At 34.7% G+C, this 27565-nt stretch overlaps 1 protein-coding gene across 7 annotated transcripts in view; it reads left to right on the top strand.

Moving 5' to 3' along the window:
• Positions 1–27565, top strand: part of Zbtb20 (zinc finger and BTB domain containing 20) — a 747261-nt gene that overhangs the window by 25924 nt on the left and 693772 nt on the right. For 5 of the 7 annotated variants that reach the window (XM_028872130.1, XM_028872128.1, XM_028872129.1 and 2 more), the window contains exon 1: positions 10644–10876. The exons of 1 other annotated variant lie outside the window; for it this stretch is intronic. The gene's annotated coding sequence lies outside the window, so the exon portion shown is untranslated. Of the gene's footprint in view, positions 1–10643; positions 10877–22278; positions 25623–27565 lie in introns of those variants that run through there. One more of the 7 variants, XM_028872111.2, reaches the window with a different exon arrangement.

The following is a 27565-nucleotide window of genomic DNA, read 5'->3' as shown; positions in this document are numbered from 1 at the left end:
AGCTGGCAAGATTGCCCAATAGGTAAAGGTACTTGCTGCTGAGCCTGGCCACATGAGTTCATTTTCTGGTACTCAACATGGTGGAAAGAGAATTGATTCCCACAAGTTGTCCTCTTACCGCTACATGTTCACTGTGGTATTTGAGCATGCATGTGCATACGTGCATGCTCACTAAAACTATAAATAAATAAATAAATAAATAAATAAATAAATAAATGAATGAATGAATGAATGAATAAAATAAGAAAGGTAACAGTAGCAATAGCTAAAAAGCAGCAAATGGAAAAAAAACATTTAAATTACATTAGGTAAATAATATCTAATGTTTTATAATGGCTACTATATTATTGTAAACACCTGATTAAACTGCTAAAGCACCAATTAGTTGTTGAGTGAAGTGCTGAAACAGTGACATTTATTGATGGAGAGATACTTGAATAGGAATTTTGAGTTTGTTAGGCAAAAGCCATGTGAGACTCATTAAGATGTTAACATGTTTATTACTATTTATTTGCTGTTTATTACTATTTTATACCTTTATATATGACATCATAGGAGGCATGCTCTAGAGTCCCAGATCATTAAGTTTATAAAATTAACTTCATAATGATGCTTGCTTACTTGCTTTGTTTCTTTTTTTTTTTTTTTATTTTTCTCTTCATTCCCTTGTTTCTTTCTTTCATGGCTCCTATCATAGTGATTCCAAATTTCATAACCAGCAGTAGTCTTCCTTCCTTCCTTCCTTCCTTCCTTCCTTCCTTCCTTCCTTCCTTCCTTCCTTCCTTTCCTCTCTCTCTCTCTCTCTCTCTCTCTCTCTCTCCCTCTCCCTCCTTCTCTTCTCTTCTCTTCTCTTCTCTTCTCTTCTCTTCTCTTCTCTTCTCTTCTCTTCTTTTCTCTTTTCTTTTCTTTTTTTTTGGTTTTTGGAGATAGGGTTTCTCTGTATAGCTTTGGAACCTATCCTGGACTTCGCACTGTAGATTAGGCTGGCCTTGAACTCACAGAGATCAGCCTGCCTCTGCCTCCCGAGTGCTGGGATTAAAGGCATGTGCCACCACAACTGTTATTTTCCTTTTTATTGACTGCTAACACTGCTTGTTTCAGTGCCTAGACATTTACTTTGTGTTATTTTGCTCAAGATTAAAGTTGTTGGGAGTATTCTTTGCAATGTGGAAAGTTCAACTAAGTGGTAAAATGTTACCAGTTCAAATTAGAATCTTGCATCTTATTTAAATTAATGGTACGTCTAAATTTAGGGATATTCAGCATGTCATAGAATTTGTTTTGTTCAGAATACTCTTAACTGAGACATTATTGACAGACTACTTAAAACTAAGAAAATGATAATTTTGGATTCCCAGAATAATTAAGTTTAACTTAGTGTAATTTCAAGTTTTTATTTGATGAGAATTATGTAAAAATATTTGACATGTGTTCTGAATATATGATAATTTACTATTCTGCATTTGTTGTTAATGATGATCAAAACCTTCTAGATTGTTTTATAAAACTTCGTATTTACTAATTTTAAAAGATTGTGAACTATAAATTCATAAGTGTCAGAATTGACTGAATTTTGTTGCACAAACAATAACAGCAGATACTGCTTTTTTTTTTTTTTTTTTAATCAATTTGGATTGTTACAATGGCCAGTTACTTCAGAGGACTTAGCAGGTTGCTTTCATGCTGACTGTATTAATAACTGGCTTCATAATCTTTAGATAGGTTGTCACTGCTTTTTCAAACTCTAAAAATTGGCTTATGGTATGTTTGCTTTGAAAGTATCTATCTGTCTGTCTGTCTGTCTATCTATCATCTGTCATCTGTTATTATCTTTCTATTTCTGTTCTTGATAAGGAACCTAGGGCCTTATGCATTGTGGTCAAGCTCTGTACCACTAAGCTTTAATTCCAGTCTTTGGAAATTTATGTATTTTAAAATTTGCTTATTTTATGTTTGTGTATGTTTTGCTTAGTATTTGTCTGTGAATTACATGTGTGCCTGGTGCTCTTCTAGGCCAGAAAATGGCATCAGATTCCCTGTAACCAGAGTTACAAATGACAGTTGTGAGCCACCATGTGAGTGCTGGGAATTGGACCTGGATCCTCTGGAATTGCAGCCAGTGCTCTTGACCACTGAACTATCTCTCCAGCCCTTTGAAACTTTTTCTTTTAAAAATGCTACTTTTCATCATGCTTTCTTTAAGTTTCACTTTGAGAAATTTAGTAAGCTTTTCCTTAAACATATACAAGATAAGTATTTTTCGAGTAATTTTGTCAAGCCCTTTTAATACAAATCAATATTCTCTCTCTCTCTCTCTCTCTCTCTCTCTCTCTCTCTCTCTCTCTCTCTCTCTCTCTCTCTCTCTCTCTCCTCCCTCCCTCTCCTCCCTCTCCTCCCTCCTCCCTCTCTTCCTCTCTCCCTCTCTCCTCTCCCTCCTTCCCTCCCTTTTTCCCTCCCCTCCCCCTTCCTCATTTCCTCTCTTCCCTCCCTCCTTCCTTTCTTCCATTTTCATTTAGGTTATTGTCAGGCTTGACCTATGTTACTTATTAGGTATGTGTCTTTGAGACTTTATTTTCTTCCTATAAGATGGAGACATAGATATTACTTTCTTATAATGCTCTTGGGGAGATTGAATGAGATAGTATTTGTAACACTAGTTACAAGTGAACAGCATGCAACAATGATAACATTTATTCTAAAAGGTAACTTTCCTCTAGGCTATCCTTCTAAGTGTATATCAGAAACCATTGAGTTAAGATGCCTTTCATGTTTTTATGTGGCTTTAATTTTTCCTAGAAAATGTACTGCTATACTTTTCTGGTATATTTAGTATGTTTCTGACATACTTAATATCTACTGTTCACATGAATGTTACATATGTGTTAAACACTTTATAGATCTGCTAGCGGCTAGCTTTGTCCTAGATTGCTCAGCAGGGAGGACTGAGTAGGAAGCAGGAAGAGTTCACTCAGTTCATATGTCTTGAAACATTTTTCTAGACCTAGGGAGAAAGTATTGCAAATGACTTTAGTATGTTTTTTATTATATTGGGTCAGCATTTATTGATTTTTGTAATAAAGGTACTTTATTCCCTTCATTTTCCGAAGATAGCCATATCATTTGAAGTAAATGTATAAGGTATTAACAGCATTAATGGTATAATGATCTTGTAATTCGGTGTTAACCTCTGTAGTTATTGTCCCCCATGGGCTGAGCTGTCCTGTATTTGGAAAAGGTAGATTGACTCATTTTCATCCGTGAGTCATTCTACATTAAAGGTACTTTTGATTTCCTCTACTCAAGATTTACTATTTCCTAGCCATTGTTCATTCCAGTAGTTACTCCTGGAAGTCTTGAGGGAAAGTGTCCATATTGCAAAGCTTTTAGTATGTGAGTGAGTGTGGGAATTGACTACTTCTTTGATTCTTTTGGTTTTCATTACACTACCATATAAGACTATAGACACCATCCAAACTTTGCCAGAAGTTTGCAGAGAAGGAAAACATTTACATTGCAAAAGTACTCTTAGAATTCTAGATTAGGTTTCACTCCTGAGCAAAAAAAATCCACCTTCATGGAGGGAATTTCTTATTGCTTGTTCTTTCCTTCTATTCTCCACTCTTTTTCCCCCTTTTATCTATTTCCTACCTTCAGATTGTTGCTTCTTTTCTTTCTTTCTTTTTTTTTACCTTGCACAATTTAACTGCTTCTTTTCTTTCTTTCTTTTTTTTTAACCTTGCACAGTTTAACCCCACAAGACGGTGTACCCTAACCCTTTTAACTTATCAAGATGTTTTTCTCATGTACGATTGTTCCATTCCTATAAAGAGACTAACTTCAGACTTCTGGAACATTTTTTATGCATGAAGAAAAGAAATAATAGATAAGCCAATTGCAAATGCAGGTTGAGTTTTCTTCTTAAGTGATGTCATTTACAGTCTGCTAGTGGGCCAGGAGAAGGCTGAGTAGGTTAAGACACCTGCTCCCAAGCCCGACAACCTATGTTCAATGACAGAATCCACATGATGGAAGAGAACCTACCTCCTCAAGTTGTCCTTTGACCTTCACATCAACATACTGTGGCACATGTGTGGGACAGACAGGCAGACAGATACAGTATATGAACATACACATTAATAATTGTAAACAAATATTTAAAAATATATTAGAGGACAATATCTTTTTTATTCAGTGTTTTTTTGTCTATTTGTCCACATGCTTTTAAAATAAGGATACTTTAATATGTGAATTAGTAAATTTAAAAAGTAGTACTTACAGGTTGTTTATGTCATCCTTATAACTCAAATTTGTTACTGTCTTTAATGGACTATTATTTGTGAAACTTATGTCTTTTTGCTTTGTTTAAGCATTTATTTTAGTTAGGATTTCTGTTGCTGTCAAGAGACACCATGGCCATGGCAACTCTTATAAAGGAGAACATTTAAATGGGTGGCTTACAGTTCAGAGGCTCAACCCATTATTATCATGGTGGGACATGGTGGCGTGCAGACAGACATGGTGTTGGAGAGGTAGCTGAGAGTTCTACATCTTGTGCAGGCAACAAGAAGTGACCTGAGATACTGGCATGGCTTGGGCGTATGTGAGACCTCAAAGCCCACCTCCACAGTGACACACTTCCTTCAACTAGGCCATACCTCCCAATAGTGCCATTCCCTGTGAGCTTATGGAGGCTGGTTACATTCAAACTACCGCAGCAGCATTCATGTGTTCATGCACTCTTTCAAGAAAACTGAATTTTTGTTCAACTATGTGTCAGTTGCACTGCCAGGTGCCAGACCAGAGAACTGAATAAGTGATCTCCTATGTGTATAGTTTCAGTCTCCATGTAGGAGAGAGGCATATAATATCCTCTAGTGCTACAACTAGCCATAAGAGAGATATTCCAAGTTACATACTCTATGCCTTTAGTTTTAAACTTAAATATTTGTTGATTATAATCGAAATTAGCTATTTTTCTTCTCATAAAAAGATTATACTACTCGGCAGTATTAGAAAACTGTGATTTATCAACAGTCTCTTTTCATTTTTCTTGGGAATAATGGTATACAAATTTAGTCAAATTACCAAAATTAAGAATTATTATCTACTAGGACACGTAGAATTAGCTTAATGCTGGTGGCTTCAATGACAATGTCTTCTGTTTAGTATAACAATTAACTATTTTGTCTGGCTGATCCTAAACATGGCTTTTCTACCCTTTTACCCAAGCTTCTGAAACTTTCCATTTCTGCATAATGACTCTTAATTTCCTTCTTTTCTTCCTCCTCCTCTTCATAATAAAGGTATCCTTGGGAACACCCCACATTTTTTCCTGTTAAATGTGTAATATAAAAATGTTCATGATGACTGAGAAGGAAACTCAGGAAAAGTATGACTTGGGATATTGGTAAATACCTTTGAAATTAGCTTTCTTTGATTTTGAGAATTAAAAAACCTGCACATTGTTTGAAGTGGTTATTTATCAAGATAATTCTGACCAAGATGTATGGTAACTAAAAACAATGGAATTTCATACTTTAGAGCAATATTTACCACTGATTTTCACAGTCATTTATGTACAGATACTGTTACTTAAAGAATTCACTAGACATTTTGAGTTATAAATTATAAGCTATATATAGTGTGTATAGATCACACTTTATGAAAACAAACTCTATTTCTAATCTCAGAACCTACTCCTCTTCATGTATGTATACATATACTTTCATAAGCCATATTTTAAATTTAGATATTTATGGTCTTGTGTTTAGCTTATTGGGGGGTTTAAGGCACTGTTATATAAAATATCACCTTTAGCCAATGTTATTTGATTGTGTTAACTAGATTGTTTACATGCCCATTCCCTACTGTTCTGTGAAGTCTTCAAGGGCAAGCACAGTGTGTCATATTTTAAAATCTTGTCATCTCCAGTACATAGTAAGCAGACAATATATGTTTAATTAATGTATAAAGATCAGAACAAGGGTAAGTACTTTATTTAAGAGTAAGTCACAAGTATGAATATTTAGAATATACCCAGACAATTCACAGTTAAAAACAGATTTTATGAAATCACATACTTTTATTTATTCATTGTTCTCTTCAAATTTCTTACAATTGAGTCTTGCATTTTCATTACCTTAGGCTACATAATGTTGAGGATGTTTTATTGTACTGTATGTATTTATTTAATCCATGAAATACTTGATTGCACAATTTTGAAGTATATGCTGTTTAGAATACACAACTTTCTTTTTTGGTGTATGATGTATGTGTGTATATACATGTATGGTGTGTGAGGGGCATGTGCTTGCTGTGCCAGTGTGAAGGGTGCCACTCAGGATAATCTTGGATGTTTGTCTTCCACCTTGTTTGAGGCAAGGCCTCATTTGCTGCTGTATATATGAGGCTAGCAGGCTTGTGAGCTTCTAAGGGATTCTCCTATCCCCACCTCTCATCTCACATTAGGAACACTGGGATTACAAAATTGACTTGGGTTCTGTAGATTCGAGCTCAGGTTCTCACATATGTGCAAGCACTTTATCCACTGAGCCATCATTGCACAATATTCAAGAATACCAGACAGGATATTTTAGAGTTGCTCTACCCATAAACCAGATGTATTGAGGACTCCAGTTACTGAATTTTTTTCTGTGTTGTATTGATAAGTGAAGCATGATGAATTGAATTTAACCCACAAAATATTTGGGACATTGAAGTATAGGAATTAAGCCATGAGATCTAAATCAGATAGGCTAGATTCAAATCCCATTACCACTAAATAGTGTGATCTCAGGCAATTACTTAATCTTCTTGTTTTTTCATCTTGAAAGTATGGCCTAAAAACAGTTCTTACCTAATAGGGTCATTATTAAGATCTAATGAGTTAATAAATGAAAATAACTTAAAACATTTCCTTATACATAGTGAGCACTTAAGCACTGGCTATCAAAATAATTGTTATATTTTCAGATTCAATTATTTCCCTTAAATTTAATTTTCATTAGATGAAGAAACCTGAACTGTGGATAGTTACATGACTTCTCAGGATATGCAAAAATTAGCAGTAATTCTGTGCCCAGAAAACAATATTTTTATTTTGTTATTTGTGTGTGTGTGTGTGTGTGTGTGTGTGTGTGTGTGTGTGATGCTGTTGTGTGTATGACAGCATGTGTTTGGAAGTCAGAGGACAACTTTTGGGAGTTGATTCTCCTACTGTGGGTTCTAATAATTGAACGCAGGTTTTCAAGCTTGCACTTTCAAGTGTCTATTATGAATTGAATCATTATACCGGCTCCAGAAGAAATACTTTTTATATTTGATAAATAATAGACTTTGTTTTTATTTTTAATCATGTATATGTTTGTGTGTGGTGTAAGCGCATGTGAGCTCTGGAACCTGTGGAGAGGCCAGGGGCACAGGATCTCTCTGGAGGTAGAGTTAATAGGCAGTTGTGGACTGTCTGATATGGGTGCTGGGGACTGAATTCTGGTCCTTGACAAAGGCAGTACACACTCTTAACTGCTGAGTCATCTCTCTATTCCAAATAGTTTTTATTATTTTTTGAAGGACTCTTAGGCTTGTAGAACGTTGAAGGGAAGCTATGAGATTTCCCATGTGCCCTTTACCTCCATGCTTACATTAGTACCCTCTCCTTATCAATCATGTGCTTTAACAGAGTACTGCATTTGTTATAATAATTCACTTTGTCTGGTTATTAGCACTCAAAATCCAGTCTGTACATTTATCACCCTTGATATTACACATCTTATTGGTTTTAACAAAAGTATTATCACATCTGTCTGGTCACTTTTAGATAATATTGAGAATAATTTCAAACCCTGAAAAGTCCTCGTGTTTCATTTATTCATCCCATCTTCATCGGAACCCCTGGAACTATTGCTTTTTTTCCCCCACTATCATTTATAATTTGTCTTTTCTAGGATGTCATATAGTGGGAAACATGTAAATTATAACCTTTTCACATTAGCTTCTTTTACTTGGTAATAACATTTAAATTTCCTCCATATCTCTGCATGGCTTTGTTCTTTTTAGCTCTGGAAAACATTCTATTGTCTCGATATATCACAGATTGTTTTTCCATTCATTTAATAAAGAACATCTTGATTATTTGTAAGTTTGGGAAACTATGACTATAACTCCTGTAGAGCAACAGTGTTATTGAGGATTTTAAAAATATATTTGCAAGAAACTGTCAAGTAGTTGTACTACTTTCTGTTGTTTCCATCAGTGAATGAATTCAGAGTTCTGGTTGCTCCACATCCCCACCAGCATTTGGTATTGTCAGTGTTTTGGGTTTTGGCCATTCTAAGGAGTGTGTGGTGATATCTTCTTGTTTTGCTTTGCACTTCTTTGAAGACATATGATGTGCATATTTTCATTTGCTTTTTTGTCTTGTTTTTCCTCTTCAATGAGTTGTCTGTTAAGCTCTTTGCCCAATTTTTAATTCCATTGCTTGGTTTCCTGTTGCGCTTAAGACAACATTTCATATTTTAGGTAATTGTCTATGACAAGATTTGTCTTCTGCAAATATTTCCTAGCCTTTCATGGCTTGTATTACTGCTATCTTTTCTGTATCTGTCGTCACAGAGGAAAAATGGTAATTTTAATGAAGTTTATTTTATTTTTTTTTTCTTGGAACACCATTGGTATTTTACTTAAAATTTTTTCCTATATTTTTGGAGTCTTAGGGTTTTGCATTTTACAGATATTTTCAAAGCATTTAGGGTCTGTGTCTAGGTTCTCTTTTTTCATGTTGTGTTGTTCCTGCATTGTGTTGAAAAGACTTTTTTTGTTCCATTTTTAATTTTGTTAAAGATTAGTTGTCTAAGTTCATGTGGATCTATTTTTGACCTTCTTACTTTTTAAAACTATTGATATGTTATTTATTTATTTATTTATTTTGCCAAAGCCACACTATGTTGATTATATTGTAGCTTTATGATAAACATGGAATTACCAGGTAGAGCAGCAAGTGACAAGATGTGTGCTAATATATAGGATGACTTTGAATTTGATATGTTGCTAAGAATGATCATTAATTAACTTCTGCTTCATCTGTCTCCACCTCCTTTAAATGTGGGATTATAAGTATAAAACACTATGCCCAGTTTTAGGAAGTGCTGGGTTTGAACCCAGGCCTTTTGTGTATGTAGGCAAACACTTTGCCAACTGATCAACATATCTCCCACCCAGCTCAGTAAGATTGTTCTTATTATGTATTGAAATACGTTCTGAATTTTGAAGCACAGTATACACTAAGCCACATAAAAGGATGGTTTTATAGCTAATATATTTAAGATCATGGGTTCCCAAATATAAGATTGGAATAAGTCAGATGCACTCTTTTATTTTTCTTTTTTTTTTGTGTGTGAATTCCTTTAGAAATATTTACTATATTTTATTGTGTTTAAATGCATACAAATGACACAGTCAAATGGTATAGAACAGTATTAAGGAAGATGGGTGTCTACACAGATACAGTACTCAGGTATGGTATAGTGAATTCAGGACTTGTTTTGAAAAAAATAAGGGATAATAAGAGTGACTTGCAGCCAGTCCTGTTTTCTGATGTTAGTCATTCTACAGCTGAAAATATGTTGCCATTTTAGAAAAGGCATCTGGGAGTTGGCAAATGATATGGGGTCTACTTGGTGGGATTAATAATATAGTTAGAACTATCTTCCTGGAGCTACTGTGTGTGGAAATTTGGTTAAAGATATAGGATAAATAGTTCCATTTTTTTTTCTTTCAAGAAAGGTTTATTTAAAAACGCCAGTTTTAGTTTTTATTTCTAATAAAAGATCAAGGGTTATTTACCATAGTTTCAGATCCATATTACATGGAACCTTGTCCTGCTTGAACTCCTAGTGGGTTTATTTCTCTAGTATACTATGTATTGTATACATTGCACCTGTTCTTACAGACTACATTGCATTGTGGTGTTTGTGTAGCTGGATGCTTCAAACAAGAAACCAGTCTACTTTCTTCTAGGGCACTAATCTATTAGCAAGTTAATTGAACCTAATTCTGTTCTTGTCTTCAATTTGGTGTATGGTTTGGTTTATTTACTGAACAGTGATTTCTTCTTTGCAGTTATCAGTTTTGTCTGAGATCAGTTTTCCTATTGTATGGAGTCTGTTTCTTACAGCCTCTTTTAAGACTGCTCTGACTTTAAAATCATTACTAGGCTTTTGTCAGAGCAGATTTGTTGACATTTTTCTCACATTAAAAAATAAATTTGAAAGATTGCACAAATAAGCTATGCAATTCCCTATTTCCTGCTAATATGCAAAAAATGTATTTATGATAATTACACACGTACTGTGTGCCAGAGCTGAAACAATACATTGCTCATAATGGAGCATAAATAAAGAAGGTGGAGCCAGCTGCTTTAAACTGTTTATTTCCAAGCAGCAATGCTATAGAGAATATACCTTTTTCACTCTGTTAGTCTGGCAATACTGAACCTGTTGCTGCATTAGACGAGTTGCATTTTGCTGGATAGGGGAAGGAGGGCTGTCTGCTGTCTGGTAGGAGGGCTTTGTCTGTGCCTTTCTCTCTCTCTGTTTCTTTCTGTTTTTCTTTCTCTCTCCTCTTTCTCTCTCACTGGCTTGCTTGCTCTGTCTCTGTCTTTCTCTCTCTCTCTCTCTGCCCCCCTTCCCCTCCCTCTCTCTTGCTCTCTCTCTCTCTTCCCGTCTCTGTGGTTTGTAAGGTAGGTTGCAGTGTGTGTATATACACAACATCAAGAGCAGGAAAATGGACTCATTAGGGAGGCAGGCAGTCATTACCACTCACACTGTACTTCCAGGGAGACACCGATTATGAGAAGAGAAACTCAGCGCTGGGGAAGAAGGTAGGGGCAGACAACTTTCATAAAAACAACCCTGCCTCCTCAGTCCCCCTGTATTTATCATCTTATTCAGTCCACAGTGCTTTTATGCTTGCTTTCTTGAATTTTAATTTCTGTATTTAAATTTGACAGAGCTAATGCTAGCTTAAAATTTGGAACATCTATAGGAGGCCTACCCTTTACTAATTTTCTTAATTATTTCAGGGTGTGACCTTGTGATTCAGTTTTATTAGTTTAAAAATAATTACAAACAAAGCTATTTTTCTTACTAAAGTACCAAGTAAATCAGAGTCTTTCACTCTTTTAAAACAAACTCCTCCGTATGTTTGTCTCTTTGCTGTTCTTGTCTGTTTATGCAGTTCCATCTGTCTGTCTATATATCATGTTGTCCTTATTTATTGCTAACTGGATTTTGTTAGTTATTTGCCAGTGAGTTTAGCTGCAGTGCCAGTGTGGGTACAACCAAAGTGAGACTCTTGTTCTTTGTTTTACATTGAAGTTTAAAGTCCATATTTACAGTTGAGATCCTTGAAGCAGGTTGCATGCTTTGAGCCAGCATATTTATTTGATGACATTAGACATAAGGTGAGGGGTAGCCCCCAAAGGTGGGAAAGAATCAAGTAACTATTTTTTGCTATTACATGTGTAGAATTAGTGCAGTAGGGGGCTATATTTTGAAAGGAATTGGGGCTATTTTCTAACTTTTTATTTTACAGATGGATTGCTGCATTTATACTGATATTACTGTGGTTAGTAAGAATACAAACTTTCTTAACAAGCAGTTTTTATTCTGGAACAGTTTCCTTTTAGTTTGTTACTGTTTATTTATGCTTGGGGAGGGAGTAGTGGGGGCTGGCTTTTTTTTTTAAACAAAGTGGAAGCTATGGAGTGTATCAGGCCATTTTGTGCAACAACTGTAAGTATTCCCTTAACATTTTGAGACCATAAATAGTGTATTTGTTATTGTAAACATGTATTTGAGGTACTCTTTTTCTTTTTCTTTCTTTTTCTTCTCATCGTGGGAAAAAACTTATGTTTCAAACTAGCTTTCATTGTTGAGGAATTTTCTAGAAAAGTGTTTTTTAAAATTCTAAGGAGTAGTTAGATAAGATCCTTTTGAAGAATACTTTTAAATAGACTTATTTGGGTTTGTACGAAAGTAAAACTTTTATTCATCTGATAAAAATTAAGTCAGACACAGAGACACATAAATATTTTCAGAAAATACACGAGCGATAATAGGAAATGGATGCTGATCTGTGGAGATCTTTGGTAATCACAATCACCTTTTTGTAATACATTATTTATTTACTATAAGTGGCAGACTTTCCCCCGTTAATTCCATTAGGCCTCTCTGACAACACAAAGAAGTCCATAAAGCAATATTCTTAACCCACCTGGGACACTGCAGCAGACTCCTCAACACATTCTCAAGGTTTAAACCTAGTAAAATGTTTATTAAAAATCCATTATTACAGGATGGTAGTGAACTTTTGCCACTAAAAGTCTTTTTCCCCTCTTCTTTTAAAAAATTTATACTGAGACTTTTAATTTAGTTATTTTCTCCACTGTCTTTTCAGCTGGAAAGGCAGCTTTGACCAAGAGCAGTACAAACCTGAAGTACATTTAGTCAGGCCCATCCAGAGGTTGTTTTCCTCAAAGGTCCAAGGAAAGTTTAGGAGGAATCTTTAGGAAGTGTGTGTTAACATTGTGCATAATAATTGGGGGTTTGAATAGTTTTTTTTTTTTCTCATTTCAGACTCTGATCCAAGAATTTGTTTCAGGACTAATAGGTCAGAAGTGTGTCTGTCCTATACACCTGTTATTTTTGGTATTATCACTGAGAGAATTATCTAAAATGCTCTTTTAAACAAAAGAAATCTTTCATGTATCTTTTGATCAGTCGTTTTAATGTGAATGTGTATTTATGGAAATGTTACCGTACATTTATGTACATAATTCATATTTATATAGATCAAAGAATCAGAGATGCATTGCTGATATAATCTAAATATTTCACATTGTGTTTTTACATTACCCACAAGTAAACATCAAATGCAGCAACTCTCAAAAGAAAATGGAAAAGGAAAATTTTAGTCATTTCTGTGGTGGTTTTAATTTTTAGAGTTTGTTTTCTTTTGCATTATAATTCTTGGTTGCCTTCAGTAAATTGAAAATATTTTTAGTATGAAAAATAATCTTGTCCTTTTCTGGGAGGAACTGTCACAATCTAAATACTGCAGGACATTGTAAAATGTGCATAAGTAAACTTAAAGCCAGTGCCCTCTGCTGCACAGGGATTTGGAAAGCTGAAAGGCTTGCGTCACAGGAGGGCTATCGAGTGCCAGAAAAATTCATTAACTAGCCTTGTTGGTTTGGGTGGGCTCATCTTCCTGTTTAGGTCCTAAAGCCTTGGTCAGGTCACAGTGTGTTTCATTTGAATGTTGGAGCAGACAGTTATCTAACACACCCACATGAGGAAGTGCTTTAAAGCAGTTATTTCATGCTTTGCCATGCCCTGTAGCTAAAACAATTTGGTATTGAGTGACGTGTGTGTGCTTTTTAACTCCTATCCGATGAAAATCAGCTTTGGCTCTTTGAAAAGCACCCAAACAGTGGAATGCCAAACAGTATGATTCAAATGCTAAGCACATGCCAGTTTAAACTTTTTATTTTTTTTAACTGAAGGGCGAATCACTATGATTATTTTTAATAGAAAGACTATGTGTGATTTCCTGCATCATACTCAAAAGGGTTTCAAAAATCACAGATACTTTTCCTTCATGTTTTTTTTTCTGCAGAAGCCTATATTAGTCAAAAGGAAAGCAGCTGCATACTTTCTCCCTGAAATGTTAACAAATAAATGGCATTTCTGTTTATTTATCTATTTTTGAATTTTAATGATTAGTCCTTGTGCTAATTAACAAATTCCTGTATTCATAAAATCTGGCACTATATAAATAACCAATTGTGTGATTATCTACACATGTTCTGGTCTTCTATAAATATAGAAATTATTGGTGGATGTGTTCGTGGACTTGCCCAACCCTGAGTAGTGACTGGTTATGCTGTCTCAAGGAAGCCAAATTCAGGCCCTGAGCAACGTGTTGCTCTGAGGTCTGGCAAGGTGTGTGGAAGCAGCATCTGGCTCCTGTGCTCACTGATCTTTTCTGGCAAAGGGAGGTCTGTTGTTGACATTCTTTGAATGCTGCTAGTCCCCAGCCTTCTTCAGCTGCAAGGGTGGCCTCTTGAGAGTAGTGGTTGATAATGGGCATTAGAGCTGCCCTATCTTGGAGTTACTTAAAAATATACAAATTATGTTTTTTTTTTTTTTTTTTGTTTTGGGGGTATTTTTTAAAATTTGTATTAAAGAAGCCCATTCCAACTTTTTACACTGGTAAGGAGCTAAGCTAGTGTAAGTCACATAGTACTTAAGAGAAAATCTGACTATTTTCACTTATTGGCCGTATAAGGTACAAGCAAATTTTAGAAATTGGGTATCACAAAGAAACAGGTTATCCTACAGTAGTGGCTGTGTGTACTGTCAGTTGTGGAAGGGGTACTTGCAAGTGGATTTTACCCCCCTATTTAAGAAAAATAATTTTAAAACAGCTTACAAAGTAGCAGGTTTCCTTACAGCTTTTTTGTCCATACTTAGTTTTGGTTGGCTCTTGACCCCATCAACTTTCAGAATTCTTAATCTTGTTTTTCTGTCTGCCTCTTCATGTGCTAGTATCATAGTTATAATAACTAAGCAATCTGTCCTTTGCTTAGAGGCCAAGGCCTTTCTTTTTTCTTTTTCATTTTATATAAGACATTTTGGTACTTTTATGTAATCACTTAATTAGCAAAGTGCTTTTTATTTGTGACAGAAATCTAAAGACTACATTCATATTCTACAAATTCTAGAAAATGTATGACTTCTTGGTGGTCTGTTACATACATGTCCTGTATTTATATATCATTATTGATATCTATTATATTTATTTAATGTACCAAGAATATTTTTGAGCTGTTTTAGAAACAGTAGAGGCAAATTTCTGAGGCTTTAAGAAGAAATAGTGCCACCTACCTGTTCTTATGGTCCTGCCTGTGGAATCCACCACAGCAGGTGTTCAAAGCAGCATTTAGGGGTTTACAAGAAGTGGGACTTTCTGTGACTCTGCCCCTTCCTACAGTCACACAGTCATGGACTGTGCCCAGCTGGTTGTGCACTCAGCTGAGGGAAAATTATCCTTGACTTTGGCTTCATAACCTTTCTTCTCCAGGATCAAGCTCTTTGGTGATTCTGCAGTTCACTTGAAAGTAATCTGCTTGAGGACGTGGAACTTTTGCCTTTCTGGAATCTTTTGACACTTAACTAAAACTCCAGCCGGGTGTTTTGTAGTTCTCTTAAGCAATGAGACTCTTACATAAGCACCCAGACAAACTTAGCTACTGACTTCCAAGTAAGAGAATGGAGGAAAGGAGCAAGGACAGTTGATCAGTTCATATAGTTGTCAGATGGAAACCAAACGAATTCTGAGTAATTCGGAATATCCACGCTTTTCTTTGAAGCTGATTAAAAGGATGCTGATTATTATATGCTGTTTGCTTTTTTGATATTAGAAATAACTTTGTCATTGAAGACTTCTGTGTCTCTATATATGATGAATTTAATGTTCATATTTCACATTACACAGTTAAGTATCAAGATTTTATTTGAAAACTTCTTATATTAAACTACTAATGTGAGGAGTTATATTAAAAATACATTTATATATAGTAGAATTTGGAGTTTTTGAAGGATAAAACAATACTCAATAAATTGAAACTATAAAGGTACAAAGGGGAATAATTATAAATTACGTATAGTATTATTTTGCCCTTAACAAACTCACTTTTTTTTGAAACCATAAAATTTGTTATGTAAGTTTTAACAGTTAGAAGGCTTTAGTTTTTCTTTTTATTAGATTACTATGGGTTTTTGTTTTAGTTTTTCTTTAAAATATCCTATGAATTTACAATCAAATTGTGATTTATTATTGTGAATTTATTTTGTAGTTTGAACTTCCAAGCAAATAAAATGTAACTGACAAAAATTATATGAGTGTTTTCAATTTGTATAGGTATGCCAACTTAACAATTAGTAAAGAAAATAACTAGCAGAATGCTTATTCAGTTTTTATAACTTTTTGGTTCCCATATGCACATAAGAAAACTGTATGACTGTCATTTTAAATAAAAATACTATATCTAGATATCCTTTCTTTTGTTGGCTAAATAGAAGTTAGGCAAATACTCTTGGAAAGGCTGGGCTGCTCTACACTATTCCTTGTTAGTTTGTTTTCTTTTTAAATACTAGATACACTAAATTTCCTCTTGATTCAGTAAATATACTCCTTTTCTGTACATACTTCTTAGTGTCTTTATATTCCTGGTTGTATAGTCTTACCACCTTGGTTTTAGAAAGGACAAAGAGAACTCTAATACTTACAACATTTTGTGGCTTCTTATATCAGCAATGATCTTTATTTCCTCATTTCATCTCTACAAAGGAGAGAAATAGGTGTGATCAAAAGTAAATGAAGATCCATTGAGATAATATAGTAATGGTGATGGTGGAAGGAGTAAATGAAAGAAAAGGACTTTGTGTTCAACTTTAGTAAAACCCATTAAACCCATTCCTGCAGCTCTCCTTTCCATCCTTCTAGATCAGATAGGTGTAAACATTCCATTCATCAGGCACAGATGCCAGTGGTCCATCAAGACAAGGTCATGGAAGAAGTCCAAACATCTTACATTGGCAGTCCTCTCAGTGCCATGATTCTTTTGCCCTTTAATCCTTGGATTTGAGTTGTGAGCAGATTTTCATATTGGTGAACAGATTTATTGGTTTTTGTAAGAAGTCTTCCTAACAAAGCCTTTCCCAAGCCTGTGCTGAAGTGCCATGAGCTGAATGAAGGTGTGGGAACTGATCCATTAAGTTTGTGTGTGTTTCCTCTTCAAGTCAAATGATCTTATATAAAACAACAACAAAGCACTTTCTAAACTTTGTGGCCCACACAATGGGTCCAGGTTTTCTTTTGCATAATGGCTTTATGAAACTAATTTTTAAATAGGCCATTCTATCCTGTATTCTGCCTATTTGGTCGTTTGCATTGTTAATATTGAACAGATATGAATAATTCTTGAATTTTAAGGAAAAAATTATATTCTTATAGTCTCAGTATACCCACCAACATGAAGAAGGTAGTCTAGGACTTACACACAATAGATTCATTCTATTAATTGAGCATGAAACATGAACAAGAGTTTAGAAACTAATTTTTTCTTGGTATGCTGAGAGAAATTCTATGGTTTCCTACAAAAAGCTCTTGCTCAGGAATCAGGTGGCATTAATTAATGCAAAAAAAAAAAAGGATTTAAAATGGCTATATCTGGAGGCCTTGTTTCTGGTTCTGATTGTGATTTTAGAGAGGTTACAATCTCTGTTTTGTAGTTTCCTTGACAGTAAAACAAGGTAAAACTTCTCTAAAATTTTTAAAGTCTTAATGTGATTTTGTTTTAGGTAGCAATATCTGTAGGTCTATCTGCTCATATTTTAGTTTATAAGTTAAAAGTATATGGAGGAAGTTTAGGTTGGTAATGAAGGAAGAATAGAAGAGGCCTATGTGGTCTGAGAGAGCATAGCACTTTTATTTTGAGGTGGTGGTTTTCGTAGTAAGTAAATATCACAATATATTATTGATCTTCTTTAATGATTCGGTGATTGCAATAAACCAATTTTTTTTTTTTTTTTTTTGTCAGACTAAAGTACTTAATTGTCTGTGGGTGGTTTGATAAAAGACAGTTTTTAACTAAATGAAGTGCAACATGGCCACTATGGCTCCACTCTTTCCCACTGGCCACTAGATGGAGAGGCGGTCCATGTCCACAGCTTGTCCGTGGTAAACAGCTCGCTTCTGAGTTTCTACTGGGAAAGCCGAACTTGTATGCCTTTGAACATTTTTATGAACACAGACATGGCATTTTGGAAACGCCATCAGAGAATATGTTGTCTTCTATAAAAGCTTGATGTGATTTTCATGAAATTCAAAATGATTTGCTCTTCTTTAGGCCCCTGTAAATGCTGGCAGATACAGGAGGCCAGTATTACAACTCGTTTTAACTGCCACAATAGAGCCTTTTGCCTCTTTCAAATTTGTCCACTTAGAAAGGGCCCTGTAATGAATGTCAGCACGACAGTGCCACCTTGTGTCCCCGTTGCTATGAGAGTAACTAATGCATGAGCCAGTGAAAAGGAAAGAACTGGACATTCACAAAAAAATTTGCAAATTAGATTTTACATTGATGCAGAAATCCTTGTGAAGTGTTTTAGTATGTTTGAGAATTCTTTTTTAAAAATTTTTATTCTTCTCTCGTACATGACATCTCACCCGAAGTATTCCCTCCCTTCACTCCTCCCAGTCCCTCCCCAAATGCACCTCCCCTTTTCCCAGATCCAAGCCTCCTCTGTTTCCCTTCAAAACAAAACAAAAAACCAAAACAAAAAACAAACAACAACAACAAGAACAAATAACAAAACAAAACAAAAAGTCCAAGCCTTCCAGGGATATCCAGGGAACATGACCTAACAAGATAGAGTAGGACTGGGCACAAAACCTCACATCACAGCTGGACTTGCAACCTGATAGGAGGAAAAGGGCCCCAAGTGCGCATCCTCAAGAAGATATTAGGATCTTGCATTTCCCCCTCTCTCATGCTAGTGTATATTAAAAATTCTTTTAAAATGCTGAGTTCAGAGAGGGATGTACTTAGAATTAGAGATGGATAAGACAATGAGTAGGAGAGATTTTTCACTTCTAAAACTGAAATTCAGCATAACAGACAGTGAGATGTTTCCTCCTTTGAATTCTGATGGAAACTTTTATGTGTCCCTTTTAATACCACTTCTCAAATTGGATTGTCATTGTTTCTAAGCTTATATATATGTTTGAGCCCTGAGCTGGAGCATGAGGTTTCTGTATTAACTGTCATTCTGGAACCTTCTATAGCATGAAGAATAGTCAGTTACTTTAGGTCCACATGAATAATTGTACTGGTTAGTTTATGACCTGCATTTATTACACACACACACTCACACACACTATCCTCCTAAGTTTTAAATGATTTTAAAGCATTTCTGTTTTGGAAAAACGCCTTTTGACTTACCTCCTTTTCAAATCGTCCTTTATAACTCTACTTCCCTTTGGTATAAAAATGGCTTTTCTCTTTTTGCTTAAGAAAACTACTCTAGAGTGTGTATTGTAGTTGACTGTGGACAACACTCAGTTTCTAATTATAGCTTCACAACAAATTTATAGTGCTAATGTGGATGAGATACTTGACCCTCTTACATCAGTTTCTAGTGCATAAAGTCAGTGGACTGGTCTGGTCAAGCTGAAGGGGTGTTAACTGATGATTTTGGAGGGGCTGGTCTTGTGTTTATATTACCTTGGTGCCTTTGGTATCTTAGTTTTTTTGAATTATTATTATAGCTAAAAGTTGAATTGCTAGTTGTTGAAAATACTATTTGTCATCTCATGATTCAGAAGAGAAAACTTTTATGGGGTTAAATTTGATATGGGCAAGGCAAAACTGAGGGGTATTCCAAGGTTTTGCTTTTTATTAAATATTTAGTTTGGTTGGTTGGGCTACCACCATCTTTTTGTCCATTAGCTGTAAAGTAATTCAAGTAGAATTAAAGAACAAGATGAGCATGTATTGCTATAGAACTATAGACTACTTGTAACCTACACATTATTTCATGCTATTTTAAATTTTATTGATAACATTTAGAAGTCAGTGTTAAGTTTTAAATTTCACATATTTGATATGGATTTACTTATCACTGAAAATACAAACAAAGGTAGGAGTGGATAATTTGCTTAACTTCTTAAGTTTGACTTAATAACTTTTTAAAAAGTAATAGTAGATGTTCCCTTTCCTGTCACCTCTCATAAGGTTGTTGTGATGGTTAAATGAGTTCATGATAGTCGCTGCCATTAATGATGTAATTAAAGAAGGGATAGACAATAAAACCCAAATCACATCAAAACACACAATTTAAGGACATTAAAATTTGTGGCATTTCTTAGATAATAAAATCCAACTCATATCAAATACACAGATTAAGGACATTAAAATTTGTGGCATTTGTTAGTCAGAATACTTCTCTGAGGCAGCAGACCCTTTAAAGATATTCTTGAAATTTTCTATATTTTGTTTTAATAACTAATAATTATAATACCTAGACTAAATGACTATTTTCTTAAATAAGTTTTTAAACTTATTGTTCACAAGTTATCTTTCAATCATTGTATTTATTAAGTATAGAAGCTAATTTTTAAAAATAACCAATTACTATGGAAAATATTTCCTTTTCAGTATTGCATTATTATACCATAGTTCATAGGCTTTAACCATCAGGGTACATAATAATTACCCTAAGGCGCTTCTTAAAATTCAGCTTTCCAAGCTCCATTGTCAATAATTGTTCAGTGGACCTTGGGGATCCTGCATTGTAGCTGGTCCAAACATTAGGGAAATTTCAGTTGAATTTTATGTCATCTACGTATAGCCACACTTGCACCACAGTCAGCAGGTGCATTTTAAATGCATAGATTTCTAGGTCCTGTTTTCAGATCTCTTAAGTCAGAACCCATAGAGCAGTATTTGGACACGTGTATTTCTACTCCATCAGTTTTGTTGCAAACCTTGGAAATGACAGCTTTTTGGTTGATGTTGTTGTTGTTTTTTAAGGTGTAATGTAACAATATGTTGATTGTTGCATCAAATTTCATCTATATCTATCATATGATTCTTTATCTAAACACAACCATATTTTCAGTGTAGAAGGTTAGAATCAGTACTGCCATGTATGAAAAATTTAGCCTTGCCTTTTAATCCAAAGCTTAAGGAAAAGGGCAATACTTATTTTTTTTTTACACAAATTGCTTAATTTAATCTTTACCTACATGTCTATGTAGGTAAAGATAAAAAAACCTACAGTTATATTGTGCCTGTGCTTCAGAAGAAAAATGTGCAGAATGCATTGCAAAGTTCAATTGACAGCTGTGTATATCAAAGTTACAATTTAGTTTCTGTGTTCTTTCCACTACATATCATTTCCCCAAATCCAATGAGTCTTTATCAAATTCATACTATGGTAAGTGTTAGTGTTGAATTTTGGGAGGCCAAAAAGTGTATGACCTACTTGCTGTAATAATTATTAATTAATTTATGTGAGTGGAAAGAAATTTTTATTTTTCCATTGAAAATAATTTCTGGCTGGAGGTAAAAATAAAGTGCCAATAGTCCAAAGGAGCCTGCGTAGTTCTACTAGGTATAATCACTGAATTCTTAAACAGCCTTGCCTATGGGGCTCTGTAAGCCCTATGCCTTCATTATGAAGTGTTCCTAACAGAGGAGGAAAGCTAGACTTGCAGTCGTTAAGTGACTCACACATGACTGCATAGCTAGTAAGTGGCAGGACTTAGGTTAAATATTGGTGCAATCTGTTGTTGATAGATAGCAAAGGTAGTGCTCATAATACACCATTGATGACTTTATAGTTACTTCTCAGGAGCAGGCTGTACCTCCGTTTGGTAAGCACACGTCATCAAATGCTAAAAAACTTTGTAGAGTATAAGTTTGTTTCCTTTCTAGGAAACACACCATCTTGCCACATGGAATGAATTCGGGAATTTCCTTCTTTAATCTGTAAAGTTTGAATACAGTCTAATACTACAGGGAAACCAGTTGAAATGAATAGTTTTTTGTTTATATGTTTAGTGTAATTTTCCTTAATGGGACATTATTTGAATGAAAATTTAAGTTTTACCCATTATAATATGCCAGGATACACACAAATTCTGTACCATAGCCATTATTATCAGCCTTAAAATAACTTGTTTATATTTAAAGTACAATGTAAGTGTTAATAGAACCAATGCATCAACAGCTTTATACAGTTAAAATATCTTACCATGGAGCATTCCAAATGTTCCTGTTTGAAAAAGAAAGTCTCTGTATAAGTGACAGCCTGAATATACAGTGTGACATACAAACTAGTATATTTCACACTTACCTGTGTATAAGTTGCAAAACATGTAGTGTTTATGCATTTTATAGACTTAGTAATACTCTATATTCTTTAGAATAGTCACAGTGTAAAGAAACTAATTTATATCATCTACATTTGAAAATAACTATGATTTTATAAATTAAGGTATTCATATAGTTTGGTAAATTTTTTTTTTTTTGGTTTTTCGAGACAGGGTTTCTCTGTGTAGCTTTGCACCTTTCCTGGGACTCACTTGGTAGCCCAGGCTGGCCTCGAACTCACAGAGATCCGCCTGCCTCTGCCTCCTGAGTGCTGGGATTAAAGGCGTGCGCCACCACCGCCCGGCAGTTTGGTAAATTTTTGATAACAACCTAATTTATATATAAAATTATATGTATGTATGTGTATAAAGATTCACAGAATAACTAAGGGAATGTAATCTTTTCTTTAGAAGACTTTCAAAGTTTTAGATATTTGGGTTACCTTTGAATTTCTAAGAGTGGACTTTTCTCAAATGACATTCTTTTAAAATGTCATCTAGAGAAAAACAACAGTTAGATCTTAAAAATTAAGACTTTACGTACTCGTTTTTTAACATAAAAATTAAAACCTGATTTTGTAGAAAGTTAAATTTAGTAACAGCATGAATTGGAAAATGTTGTCAGTGATTTATTTAAGCTCCACAGGGATATCCTAAATTTATTTTGATTTGAGACCAGCTTAAAGGGTTTGTCTATCCTAAAACAGTTCTCCAATTTTTTCTGTGGAAAATTCCAGAGGAGCTAGTAGTGGGAGGTAGTATACCAACAATGACCCTTTTAGGGCCAAATAAGCACTTTAGCAGAACTCACTCCTTCCCATTCCTTAAACCAAAACATGTCTTGCCCAGTTGGTATGTTTAATTTTGACAGGTCATTTTATTTCTTTGCAAACACACAGGAGTTAGAAAACTTAAGGTGGGTAGGGTACTACTGATAGCATGGCGGTAAGGTTTTGGCTCAGAATGAATAGAATATCAAAGAATCTAGCCAGTCTAGAGATGTGGGAAGCAATTGGTATCTGAAACTATTTCACTGATTTGTTGCTTCACAGATTATGAAGGAGAAGCTAAAATAGGTAAAATAACTAGTTACAGTTACACAGCTGTTTCTAGTGTATGGGATAGAGCTAAGATATGTTTGTTTAGCGAGAAAATTGGTCAGCCTGGTTCCTCTGTTGCTCAAGAGACTCCTTTACCATCATAGCACCCCCTTTCTTACCTCTTTTCCTATTGTTGCAGTAATATCTATAAACATCAGTCTGGTGATAGTTTCAGCCTTAGAGGTGGGTGACAGGTACTTTTGGAGCATTAGGGACATTTAGAACAAGCTCATCTGTAAGCCCAGTGTGCATCCTTTTAAGCATGTTGTGTCTTTTTTATTTGGATCATATATGTAACAAACATGGAGCTAGAAACAGAACATGTTGAATAAGTAGATATTGTGTTCATAGCAGAGATCTAAGTAGGGAAAATGTGAACACATGCTGTACGGTTTAAAAAGCAGCTTCTTAACCATGGCTGATGACAGGGTTTTGAAGCAGATCGAGAGTAGAATTTTCTGTTAATTTGATGTCATTATATGGATTTAGGGTAGAAACATTAATCCAGAACTTTACTCTTCAAACTACCTCAGATCCCCCTGCTGCTTGAACCTTGTGGGAAAATTTCATCTTGGTTCTAGTCTTACCTGTTGAGGTTGGATATATTAGTCAACTTCTCATTGTTGCAGTAACATTATAAAAATCTGTGGAGGTTGTAGTGTCTGAGCAGTAGCAGCAAATTTAATTATAATGCCATTTTACTAGTTCTAGTGTATCAAATGAAACTAAAATCTGAGTTTTAGCTCGTCACCAGAAGATAATCAACTGCATGGAAGAACTTAGAGGGATGGTTCACACACAGTCCAGTACACTCACCAGACTTCTAAGCTTTGATTAGTGAATGTATAAGTTATTCCCAAACCCTAGTGCAGGCCGGGTATATTACTCTCATATTGATACATCCACAGCTGCCCCCAGCTTTGGATTCTATTCTAAGATTTGGAATTAATTAATTGAGGCAAAAGCAGCCATACATTTGATTCACCAGGATGTGTCCTGCTTGCAAATATCTCCTAGTTTCTTTGGATCCCCTGCTGAAAAGTTGGTTGTATTTTCCTATCTCAGCAATAGAGTCAATAGCAACAGCATACAGAGGCCAATGATTAGGATGTGAGGCTTGGTTAGAAGTAGAACACAGACTTCTCACCTGTGTTTCCATTCACTCCAGCTGGCAGGAAATTGAATGTAGTTCTGTAGGAAATAGATTGTAGAATGCTTCAACTAGAAGTAGCGAAACTAGAAGAAACCAACGACACCTTCAAAGATGTTTAGTTATTTTCCACTCTCAAGACAATTTTCATTTAGACTTCATCTTTATTAAGCCTTCAGAATAAAAGATGAAAGTGACAGCCTTAAGGTGACAGTAGCCTACAAACTATAAAATTATAGTTGGTGCTGATTGGGTATTCTCGGGAACAGATATGCTTTTATCGGACTGCAAATAAATTGTTTAAAGTTCTCTAGAAAAATAAATACTTATCCTTAAGTTATTTATTGATAATTTAGGATAGAAGAAGAATAGTAGTTCAAAAATTTTCTTACACAGTTTTAAAAAGTATGAGCTCAAATTTGAGTGAGAGGAGAGAGTATTTTACTAATTGCCATTTAAATATGCAGCTCCAGGTTTGTAGGCATCTTTGTAAAACATGATACAAAGACTGTAGAAAAGATTCTTGTTTGGAAATTACATTTCATGTGGCTAAAAACACTAAAGAAGTTTCTTGTTATAATAAGGTGAAAGTGGTTACCAAAGAAACAAAAGTTTCTTATCGCTTGGCCTGAGGCAAATGTGGCATATTAAGCTTAAAATGAATTCTCCTCTTAGGAGTGCACACAATTCTTATTAATGTCTTGGAAATTATGCACACATAGGAAAAATGAATACCATTTTCAAGATACATTTTAAAAAGCAGCCATTGGGGTGCAGATGCTGTCTAATATGTAATGTGGATATGTTAGCCTCAGTGAGATTTTGCTATTTTGCCTTTTACTGGGCCTTAATATTGTACAGAATGACTTGTTTGTGTCATAAAAGGGGTATTTCTTTTCATGGTAGCTAGGTTCCCGGGTGGCCTGAAAGAGTTAATGTAGTTTCCAAGAGCGCCCAACTTCCTTCCAGGGAGTAGTGAGTGCATGTGAGCTAGTCTGGCTCCAGGATATTTGTTCACATCCCAAAACCAATTTGGCACAACTTAAAATGTCTGCTAGGCAGAGGATTCAGTGTTGTTAGGCCACGCAATTAGTGCTTTATTTCATGAGCACCAAATTCACCCAATAGTGTTTTGTTGTAAAGAAGAGCCTGAAATTCACAATAACGGGTTTCATTTATCAGAGCCATATGGGACTCACCATCTTTGGATATATTTGTAAGGCTTTCACAAAGAAGAATCCTGAGGCATCTCAGATTTCACGGATTGGAGGGCAATCTGGATGAGGATCGTTTTTTGGAAATGATGAACTATCCTTTCATATGTAGTCTTCAATTTCAGTAATCCTTGAGAAGATCCAAAAAGCCAAGAAAGAGTTAAGTAAGCCCCAGCTTATTAGCTTTATTGGACAATAAAGACCATGGTTTTTATTCTCAGATCTGGTTTAAATGCTAAGTGCATCTTTGATGTTGAAATTTGGCCACCTAATCTCTGTAGTTTGTGATGTGGCCTGTATGAGAGGGAAGGTGGGTTCTAAGTCTCAACCTGTTTTTTTATTTTTTTATTTTTTTTCACTTTCTGCTAGTTTGGTCTTGGTCAGATGTCAGTGGGTTGCTGGGAAGCTCTGAGTAATAGAGTGAACTGAAAATTTAGCTGTGGTACTTTTGATTACTGATAACTCAACATTATTTATGTGCTGCCTCTTCTTTTACCTAATTGTGATAATTAAGGGGGTGATGTAAGGTGTTCCCAAAAGTGTTAATGTAAATTGATTTTTAAATAAGTTTCTTTGTCACTGATCTGTAAACTTAGATATTCCTCATAAGATATTCTTTCTGTGATTCACTTGCCTGATACTTTTTATTTAGTTTCATATTGTACTTGGCTATTGATGATCTGTAAACAAATATTTAAGCATTCATTAGCATTATTAAAAATAAATTTATTTTAAAATTATTAAAAATAAAAGTTTTTGAAGTATCGAGTACTATTATATAATAATGACGACCATTAATCTTATAACATTTTCAGATTTTTTCAATTTTTGGTTCCTTAGGTTTATTTATGTTTGGAAGCACTCTTTGGCCTGATAAATCTGGCCGAATTTGAATATATACAAGTAGTAAATAGCACTGCCACCATTACTGCTGCCTGTGTGAAACCTATACAAACTACATAAGGGTGATGATTTCAACTTGAAGTTGTGTTCATAAATTACCCATTGCTTGAAATAACTTTTGGTCATTTTAAAGATTATTTTATTGCATTTGCCTTTACTTTGCTATCATTGAATTTATATTAATGGTTTAAACACTTCACTAGTTAAATCTTTATTGGCATGTTTTAGGTTTCTCAGAGAATGGCCACTAATTTTTTTTTTAAGTTATAACCATGTTGAATAACACTAACTTTAAGATTTAGCATACTCTTTGCAATAATTTCAACTCTATATTGGATATTAATATACATTTTAAATACTATTTCATAAGGAGTAAAAAAAATCTTTTTCCCATATCTTTGTTAATGTATACTATATTGGATAAGCAGAGTACTTAGATTTTTCTGACATAGCACATCTGGAGTGGGCACACATGTATTGCTCTGGGTTGTTTACTCATATTATATAGGCCAGTGAGGCTGCTGAACAATAGATAGAAAGTTGGAATTATATAATAAATTATAACTGCTGAAATCAACTTAAGCATTAATTGTACTGGATGTTTGACTGTCTTATGATCTTTTTTTTCCCTCTATTTCATTCTTAGTCAGATCTTCTCAATTAGAAGTGTACAATCAATTATTAAAAATTCTTAAAATTAAGCTTTATTGTTTTTCTTCTTTCAGCAAATGATAGGTATTGTGAACCAATGAAACATTATTTTTCTCACTCAAAATTTTATTATGAACTAAAAATGAACTCTTTATTGATGCTTGGAGTTTTATATGAGGAATTCTGAATATTTCCTTTGTGAAGGCAGTGCAGGTTTTAGGATAGTTGTCAGCAGCAACAAGGAATTAAAAATGGCACAAAGACTCAGGTTAGAATATGTACCTGTAGATGAATGGTGTTTCACAGGACTTTGGATTTAGTAATGTAGTATAAGCTAAGGGGAGAAGATAGGCACTCGAGGCAAAGACAAGTATGTAGCTGTAGTGTGATGATCAGAGATCTATTACTGATGATGCTCCTTAATAAAGGACACAGAGGGTAAGGAGGGAATTATTCAGTGGAGTGTATATGTAGATGATAAAATATTTGAATGCCGAGAAGAGAGTCTCAAGCAAAAAGATAACAATTATATGTTGTTCTATGTCTGT

This window comes from Peromyscus leucopus, chromosome 12 (assembly GCF_004664715.2).
Source record: "Peromyscus leucopus breed LL Stock chromosome 12, UCI_PerLeu_2.1, whole genome shotgun sequence".
NCBI lineage: Eukaryota > Metazoa > Chordata > Mammalia > Rodentia > Cricetidae > Peromyscus > Peromyscus leucopus.
The sequence above is the reverse complement of the archived record's forward strand: the minus strand, read 5'-3'. Positions and strand labels throughout refer to the sequence as shown.